We start from the raw sequence: 9670 nt of genomic DNA on the forward strand, positions 1-9670 counted from the left end.
TATATACTCTATAATTATTACTATTAATATAAACTATATTTATTATGAACTATTTTACATATAGAAATAAGTACAGAAAAACAGACCTCAGTATGACTACCCTGAAAGATTTAATAAATGTCAATACTTTGGCACACTGGTATCGGATCTTTTGAAATAAAATACAAATTGTGGCCAGGCACGGTGGCTCACGCCTGTAATCCCAGCACTTTGGGAAGCCAAGGTGGGAGAATTGCTTGAAACCAGTACTAGCCTGGGCGATATAGTGAAACCCCATCTCTACAAATAAATTAATGAAAAAAATTTGCTACAGATAAAACTAAAACCTTTACCCCTCCTTCACCCCTACCCAACCCAGATGTAACTACTATCTTGAAGTTATGTTTCTCATTTACAAGCATATTTTCCTCTTTCTACATGTGCATATAATCATAAATAGCCCATAGAACTGATGCACGTAAATTTCTACATAAATTCGATTGTGTTGGAATAACGGGAATGACGGAACGGCCGCCCGCGCACGTGCAGTGCCTGCTTGCTCCAGTAGATGTCACTCGGGATCCAGTCAGCGAGAGCGCGGCTGTTCTGTTCTCAGCGCGTTTGGGATTCCTTCTGCCCTAGTGCTGACTTGCTTTGCAGTCTGAGACTGTCCACCTGCAAAATGCAGGAGCTTCATTTTTCAAGACTTAAAGTAACATCGGAAACAATGAAACCTCGAATGATTTCCTTTGCATCCCGGGCGCAGTGGCTCACGCCTGTAATCCCAGCACTTTTGGGATTTGGCCAAGGTAGGTGGATCACGAGGTCAGGAGTTTGAGACCAGCCTAACCAATATGGTGAAACCCCATCTCTACTAAAAATACAAAAATCAGCTAGGCATGGTGGCGGGCACCTGTAGTCCCAGCTACCTGGGAGGCTGAGACAAGAGAAATGCTTGAACCCAGGAGGCGAAGGTTGCAGTGAAACGAGATCGCGCCACTACAATCAAATAAAAACAGTGGCTCCTGGGAGGCTGCTCTGGGGAGAAAGAAAAGGCTCAGTCCTGGACCAGCAATAGAGGGACATGAGAGGGATGAGGCAGTGTGCTGGCTGCTGCCCCAGGAGACTACCTGAGGCCCTCCCGGCTCTAAACCCACCTCCTGCCCTCCCCTCTGTGCTGGGGAGCAGCCCAGAGAGGCAGACTCACGACCAGGACCATGCTCCCATCTGGGTTACACACAGGTGTCATTGTTTTAGAGGTGGTGTGGCTTATTTTAAGGCCCAAGAAGGCTTAGGAAGGTTGACCTCACAGGGGGCAGACTCAGGACCATGGAGTGCAGAGGCTGAGAAACATCCCCAGGCGCTGTGTGTGCTGTGATCAAGCTCTGGCCTTTCCCACTTGAAACCCCCAGCAGGTAACCGTGACCCCAGGTCCACAGCAGAGCCTGGAACACATCACTACTTCCCCACTCACTCACATTTCCCAACAGATGCAGCAAATTTGATGAAAGAAAAACAAGTCCAGAGAAGGAAGCGCTGCCAGTGTGATATGCTTCCAGCACACAGTGGTGGCTGCTGTCTTCCCGGGGACATCTGTTGGTCCTAGTGACTGGCCTGGAGGCACGGGCATGGACAAGCTGGTCCCCAGGGCACACTCCAAACGGCTCAGAGCCCCACCGGCTGGGCCAAAGGCGCCAGCAGCCTCCCAGCCTGCTCCTCCTCGTGGCCCCTCCCTGACCTGCCCTCTTGCTGGCCCCAGGGCCCCGGGGGAGGCCTGAAGAGGCCGTGGGAGTTTGGCTACCATTATCCGGCCCTTATCACCACTAACGTTCAGGCCGACACTGAGCCCACTTAGTTCAATGACGAGGAGCCGACCTGGGGGTCACGCCTGTCTCCAGAGAGCCGGTGCTATCTCGGTGACCTGCGGAAACCTTGGCATGAGCTCATGTTTTCTGACGACAGAGGACCCCAGCCGTATCACGGGCCCGCACCCCCACCCTCCACGTCTGCCCTGAGCCCAGTGAAGGCTCTACCATTACTCACTGAAATAGCAACACTGATAACTGCAGCAGACAGAAACACATTGATGAATTTCCATTCAGAAAAGCCCCTCCTCCTGCCCAGCCCACTGCCTGCGTGTGTCCAAGGCGGTGGACACCCAGGCACAGGCAGGGCCACGCTCAGACACAGCCCCAAAACATCACCACCCCAACCCCGGCTCCCGTGAAGATGTGATGTGACCATATGCCCTTAGAGGAGTATGTATCCCGGGAATTCATGCTACAGCATATTTTCTCCTCACTTGGGAAAACGCCTTTAGGGCAGAAACCTTGTTTGATATATTTTGTATGTTCCAAAATTGGCCCTGGCCTCACCAGCACAGGCTGTTCAGCATCAGCGAGCTGGGTTGAATTGAATTGGGCAGAGCTGACAGAACACAGGAGCAGGAAGCAGGTCACCGGGCTGCCGGCCCTGCCGTGGCTCCTGGTGGACCTGACGGGTGAGTTCCCTCTCTGGTCCACGTAAAGTTACCGTCTATGGTCTTAAGTTCTGTCTATTAACAAGAGCACTTAGTACATTTACATTTAGCGGCATTACTGACATATTTGAGTTATATCTACCACTGCTTTTGTAATTTTCTTTCTCTTTTTTTAAATGGAATCTCGCTCTCTCACCAGGCTGCAGTGCAGTGGCATGATCTCGGCTCAGTGCAACCTCCGCCTCCCAGGTTCAAGTGATTCTCCTGCCTCAGCCTCCCGAGTAGCTGGGACTACAGGTGCCTGCCACCATGCCCAGCTAATTTTGGTATTTTTGGTAGAGACAGGGTGTCACCACGTCGGCCAGGCTGGATTCAATCTCTTGACCTCATGATTCAGCCACTTTGGCCTCCCAAAGTGCTGGAATTACAGGCATGAGCCATCATGCCCAGCCTCTTTTGTAATTTTCTATTTGTCCTGACTGTTCTGTTTTTCTCTCTTCTTACTGTCACTTTATTTTTTTATTTTATTTTTATTTTTTGAGACAAGATCTCGCTCTGATGCCCAGGCTAGAGTGCCGTGGCATGATCACAACTCACTGTGGCCTCAGCCTCCTAAGTTTAAGCGATTCTCCCACCTCTGCATCCTACATAGCTGGAATTACAGGTGGAAGCCACCACACCCAGCCAATTTTAAAATTTTTTGTAAAGATAGAGTTTTACCATGCTGCCCAGGTGGGTCTCAAACTCCTGGGCTCAAGCAATCCACCTGCCTCAGCCTCCCAACGTGCTGGGATTACAGTCTTGAGCCACCGCACCTGGCTCTTCACTTTAATTTAATCATTCCGTCCTTTTCCTCTACTAATTTGAAAAGTAGATGCACTATTTTATCATGATTACCCTAGCAATTAAACATACAAAGTTACCTTCTTATCAAAGGGTAAAATTGGGTGCTGTTGGCTGGGAGTGGTGGCACTTGCCAACAGTGATTTGGGAGGCTAAAGTGGGAGGATCACCTGAACTCAGGAGTTCGAGACCAGCCTGGGCAACATAGCAAGACCTCATCTCTATTCAAAGTAAAAAGTTAAAAAAATCAATCAATCAAAATTTAAAAATGAGTCGGGTGTGGTAGTGCATACCTGTGTTCCCAGCTGCTATGGAGGTCGAAGCTGCATTGAGCCCCTCTGCCATGGCTCATCTTTTGAGCTTACTTAATTAACATTTACTTAACTAATAATTTGATGATTTGCCTCAACTAAAAATATTCTGTCCCAGAGAAATATTTAAAGACAGTTGGTCGGGAGCGGTGGCTCACGCCTGTAATCCCAGCACTTTGGGAAGCCCCGAGGTGGGCGTATCACCTGAGGTCAGGAGTTCAAGAGCAAGCAGCCTGGCCAACTTGGTGAAACTCTGTCTCTACTAAAAAAATACTTTAAAAATTAGCTGGGGGTGGTGATGGGCCCCTGTAATCCCAGTTACTCGGGAGGCTGAGGCGGGAGAATCGCTTGAACCCTGGAGACAGAGGTTGCAGTGAGCCAAGATCGTGCCACTGCACTCCAGCCTGGGTAACAAGAGCGAAACTCTGTCTCAAAAAAAAAAAAAAAAAGACAGTTAACTGCCTGTAGTTGTGAAAACATAGTTTTGCAACTTCTATCAAGATTTGTTTGTTTTGTTTCGTTTTGTGTCTGTTTGTTGAGACAGGGTCTCTCGCTCCGTCACCCAGGCTGCGGTGCAGTGGCACAATCGTGACTCACACAGCCTTAACCTCCCAGGCTCAAGTGATCCTCCCACCTCAGCCTCCTGAGTAACTGAGTCTACAGACGTGTGCCGCCATGCCAGGCTAATTTTTTAATGTTTTTTAGAGACAAGGTCCCACTATGTTGCCCAGGCTGGTCTCAAACTCTTGCCCTCAAGTGATCCTCCTGGCTCTGCCTCCCAGAGTGCTGGGAGTACAGGCGTGAGCCACAGCATCCAGCCAAGGCTTTGTTTGAAACATCTGGGTAGAGCCCGAGCACGGTGGCTCACGCCTGTACTCCCAGCACTCTGGGAGGCAGAGGCAGGCGGACCACTTGAGGGCAAGAGTTTGAGACCAGCCTGGCCAACATGGTAAAAACCCTGTCTCTACTAAAAATACAAAAATTAGCCGGGCCTGGTGGAGCACGTCTGTAATTCCAGCTACTCAGGAGGCTGAGGCACAAGAATCACTTGAACCAGGGAGGTGGAGGTTGCAATGAGCCAAGGTCTTGCCACAGCTGCAGTCTAGGTGACAGAGTCAGACACTGTCACGAATATAAATTATTAAATAAAATCAAACTAAAAGTGTTGTGTCTTACTCTTTGTCTAAATAATATAACTCCCATCGTTTTTATATTATTTGATGTATGTCCGTATTGCTTACCTATTGTGGCATAACAAACCAGGACACATTTAGAGGATTTAAAAAAAAGCACATATGTATTATCTCCGAGTCTTTGTGGGTTAGGAGTCCAAGAATGACTTGGTGAGATCTCTGCTTCAGGGTCTCTCCTAAGGGTGCAATCAAAATGTCTGCCAGGGGCAAGGCATAGTAGCTCACACCTATAGTCCTAACACTTTGGGAGGCCGAGGTGGGCAGATGGTTTGAGGTTAGCAGTTCAAGACCAGCCTGGATGACATGGCCAAATCCCATCTCTAATAAAAATGGGAATTTTTATTAATAAAAATTGGGTAATTCCTCAAGCATTGGAATTACATGGCTCACACCTATAATCCCAGTGCTTTGGGAGCCTGAGACAGGAACTCCTGGCCTCAAGGGATCCTCTCAGCCCAGCTTCCCAAAGCATTGGGATTACAGGTACGAGTCATGGTGCCTGGCAGATTTCAGTATTTCAAGAACTGGTAAGCCTGTCTAAGGTGGTGCATACTGGCTGAATATTATCTTACATAAGCTCTTTGAGGACATTTATTATCCCAGGTTGCAGATTAGAAAACTAAGACTCAGGGAGATTAGTTCAAGGTCACCCAACTATGATGTGATAGAGTCAGGGCTCTCACATATCTTGGCTGACTTTGGGGTTTTTGTTTTTTTTTAGACCCAGTCTCACTTTGTCACCCAGGCTAAAGTGCAGGGGCACTATCTCATCTCACTGCAACCTCTGCCTCCCAAGTTCAAGCGATTCTCCTGCCTCAGCCTCTCGAGTAGATGGAACTATAAGCATGCACCACCATGCCTGGGTAATTTTTGTCTTTTTAGTAGAGATGGGTTTCACCATGTTGGCCAGGCTGGTCTCGAACTCCTCACCTCAGGTGATCTGTCCACCTCTGCCTCCCAAAGCGTTGGGATTACAGGTGTGAACCAGCATACCTGGCCTCTTGGCTGACTCTGAAGCATGAGTTTTGAAGCAGTGTCTTTTAGATGGAGAGGAGGTGCCAGGCGGAACACTTCCGGGGCCAGGCCTGGGTCCACACATGAGAGCCTACCCAAAGGACTGTGCAGTGTTCAGCTCCTACCATGCTCCCCAGTGATTCCTCCCTTCGGGTGTCACACCCATGTAATCCCTCCTCCTGAGTAACTTGCTTCTAATTACTCGAAGACCTCAACACGAGGGATGTCTCTTCTGTGATTAGATTACCAAAGATCCTGACTTATGTTTTGCTACCAGACTCTCCCTTGTTGGCTTTGATGCAGTAAGTTTTGGAGACCCACATGATAGAGACAAAGAGCAGGGTAGCTTCTGGTGCACAGCCAGCTAGAAGCTGAGTGTGGTGGGCCAGCATCCCCACAGGAATGAGATCCTGCCCACAGCCACGCGAGCGAGTTTGGAATCAGTTTCTGCTCTGAGGAAGCTTCAGATGAGCTCCAGCACTGGGGGAGCTTTTTTTTTTTTTTTTTTTGAGATGGAGTCTTGCTGTCGCCCAGGCTGGAGTGCAGTGGCACAATCTCAGCTTACTGCAACCTCTGTCTCCTGGGTTCAAGCAATTTTTGTGCCTCAGCCTCTCGAGTAGCTGGCCCTACAGGTGCATGCCACCATGCCCAGCCAAGTTTTGTTTTTTTGTAGAGATGGGGATTCACCATGGTGGGCAAGCTGGTCTCGAACTCTTGAGCGCGGGTGATCTGCCCACCTCAGCCTCCCAAAGTGCTGGGATTACAGGCATGAGCCATCACGGTGCCCAGCCTGAAAATGTTTGAGAAAGAAAACAAAGTAGAAGACTGGCTTTGCCTCACTCACCAAGTGGGCTCATTAACAGAACCCAGAATTAGGAGGCGGGGCCTTGCTGGCCAGGACGAACTTCCTGGGGCAAGGCCACCTGTGCTCAGGCCTGTAGCTGAGCAGATGCAGAGGAGGGCAGGAAGGGCAGGAGGGAGAGCAGCATGTGCCAACAGGGCAGGAGATGGCAGCCTCAAAAGTGGAGAGCTGTATCCATGTTCACTAAAGGGGGCCACCATGCACTGTCCCCTCCTGGGGAGCCCTTCTGTCTCTGAGGATAGAAGGTGCCCAGAGCGGTAGCAGGGAACCTGAGAAGCCACCCACAGAAAATCTGAGACCCAGGCTCTATGGGAGGTCAAAACTTTATGACCTGTCCCCCAAAATAGGTCTTTTTTGCTTATCTGGGTAAAACCCCAAACTCCTTCCCACGGCTGAGACCTATCAGGTCATGTCTCCAAGCTCTGACTCTGTCCTGCCGTAGGCCTGAGCTGCCACCTCCCAGGCCCTCACTTCCGCCCCCACAGCCTGGAGGCTGCCACCACCCACCCGAGGCTGCCCTCTCAGCTCTGTCTGCAGCCATGTCCGGCCTGGATGTCCCTGAGAAGCTCCCAGGCTGGGGTCAACCCACACGCAGGCAGTGTCATGGGGACACCGTGAAGAGATGGAGGGAGCCGAGGAGCGGGAGATGAAAACAGGAAAGTGGAGGTGATAAGGAGAGAGTTTCAAGGGAACCGGAATGTATTTTTCAAAACAGCAAGGATTGGGGAAATCCTGGCCTGAAGAATAGCAGTGCCTGGTCATCGGGATCAAAGCAAAGTCGAAACGCCCCTTGGCACAGAGCCGGGAAGAAGAGGCAGCTGTGTGCTGTTGGGAGTGGCTCCTCCTGGAGGTGAGACCATTCATTCATTCAACCCAACAGTGATCGAGGGCATATTTCTTTTAGGTTTTGCACAAACGCAGATGTGGCAGGTCCCCTGGGCCACGGTGCCCAGGTTTACTTTTCCTGGGCGTGCCAGGCATAGGGCTGCTTCTGCACCTCGGCACTCAGTTTTCCTGGGCTTGGAGGACACTGTCAGTGACAGCCACACATGCCACTCCTTTCCTCCTCCTCTTTAGTAAAAGGCCATTCTATTTAAAATTGCAGTGACGCCCCACCTCTCAGTCCCCATGCCTATCTTCCCAGGCCTGTCCCTAACATTTGGAGAGCCTGGAACAAGAGTAAAACTGGGCTGGGCGAAGTGGCTCACGCCTGTAATCCCAGCACTTTGGGAACCCGCGATGGGTGGATTACCTGAGGTCAGGAGTTCAAGACCAGCCTGACCAAAATGGTAAAACCCCGTCTCTACTATAAATACCAAAAACTAGCCAGGCATGGTGGTGTGTGCCAGAGATCACGCCACTGTACTCCAGCCTGGTGACAGAGTGAAACTCCATCTCAAAAAAAAAAAGTAAAAATGATGGTCCGCCCCCTTTCTTTTTCCACACCCATTTCCACGCTGCACCTCAATCATTCGTGTGAATACCCCGGCGACATCCCCAGTAGACAGTCACCTCTTGACAGTACGCTTGGCTTGCAGGTACCTTCCACCCTGTCAAGGTCAGATCTATGGGAACACATACAAGCCCCAGACATGGGTTCAGTGCCATCTGAGCAGGGACTCTTGAGGTCTTGGATACCAGAGTGAAACCTAGAGAAAGATCTTGGCTCCTCCCCGCCGGGATGGTGTCCACCGGATCGCGACCGAAGCGGGGCTCTCCCCACCCGCTCCTCATTCATCCCTGCTTCGTTGGAGTGAGGTGGCTGCTCTTTCCCAACTGGCCGCTTGGTGGCGCTGCCGGCATTATCGGAGGGCGCCGCCGGGCCCCGCAGCCGCTGCAAGGAACGCCTGAGAAGCGCTTGGTGGAGAAGCGCTCTGTGATGACTTCCAGGGGCCCACGGGCCTGCATGACTTGAACCCTACATTAGACGCAGATCCGGGCCTGGAGAGGCCTGTCAAACCCACGTACGGTAGATGGATAGTGCAGAAATGGTGGCTGTCCATTATGCAACGGCACGTGGTCCCTTCAGGCAATGGGATCCGCTCGTTTCCTGGGCTCAAAAGTCCAGCAAGCCAGCCTGGGCAACCTAACGAGACCCCATCTCTACAAAACATCAATAAAATGAGCCGGGCATGGTGGCGGGCATCCGCGGTCCTAGCTACTCCCGAGGCTTAGGTGGCAGGATTGCTTGAGCCTGGGAGGTGCAGGCTGCCGTGCGCCATGACCACAGCCCTGCGTTCAAAAATGCAGGGCTCAGGGGCATCAACGGGGTACTTGTGGGTCCAAACGGTCCCCAACCGGATTCGGGTAGCGAAAAAAAAGAAGTCGGAGCTGGACTGTGATTTCAGAGCTGGGAACTGTGGGAGGTCGCTCCTGTAAGATGCGGGGGACAGCGCTGGGAATGGCTCGACCCGGGTCCCTGGACTGAGTCCGGACTCTCTCCCAGCCTCTCAGGACCCGGCTCCGTTTAACTGTGAAATGGGGACACTGGCCGGGCGCGGTGGCTCACGCCTGTAATCCCAGCACTTCGGGAGGCCGAGGCAGGCAGGTCACAAGGTCAAGAGACGAGCCGATCCTGGTCAACATGGTGAAACCCCGTCTCTACCAATAATACAGAAATTAGCCGGCTGGGGTGGCGCGTGCCTGTCGTGTCAGCTACTCGGGAGGCCGAGGCAGGAGAATCGGTTGAACCCGGGAAGGCGGGGGCTGCGGTGAGCCGAGATCCCGCCACTGCACTCCAGCCTCGTGATAGAGCGAGACTCCGTCTCAACAAAAAAAAAGAAAAGAAAAATAAAAAGAAAAAGAAAGAAATTACGAAGTGAATTGTAAACAGGGAACCGGACATTTGGACAATGCCCAGGGAACGTTCAAATACTCCCTTCTGCGGCCGTGAGGGGGCGCCACGAGCGGGAGGCCGAGGCGGAGCTCTCTGAAAGATGGACAGGCCGTCCGCCAACTGCCTTTGCCCTAGACACCCGCGGCGTCTCGC

The sequence above is a fragment of the Callithrix jacchus genome, chromosome 13 (assembly GCF_049354715.1).
Source record: "Callithrix jacchus isolate 240 chromosome 13, calJac240_pri, whole genome shotgun sequence".
Taxonomy (NCBI): Eukaryota; Metazoa; Chordata; class Mammalia; order Primates; family Cebidae; genus Callithrix; species Callithrix jacchus.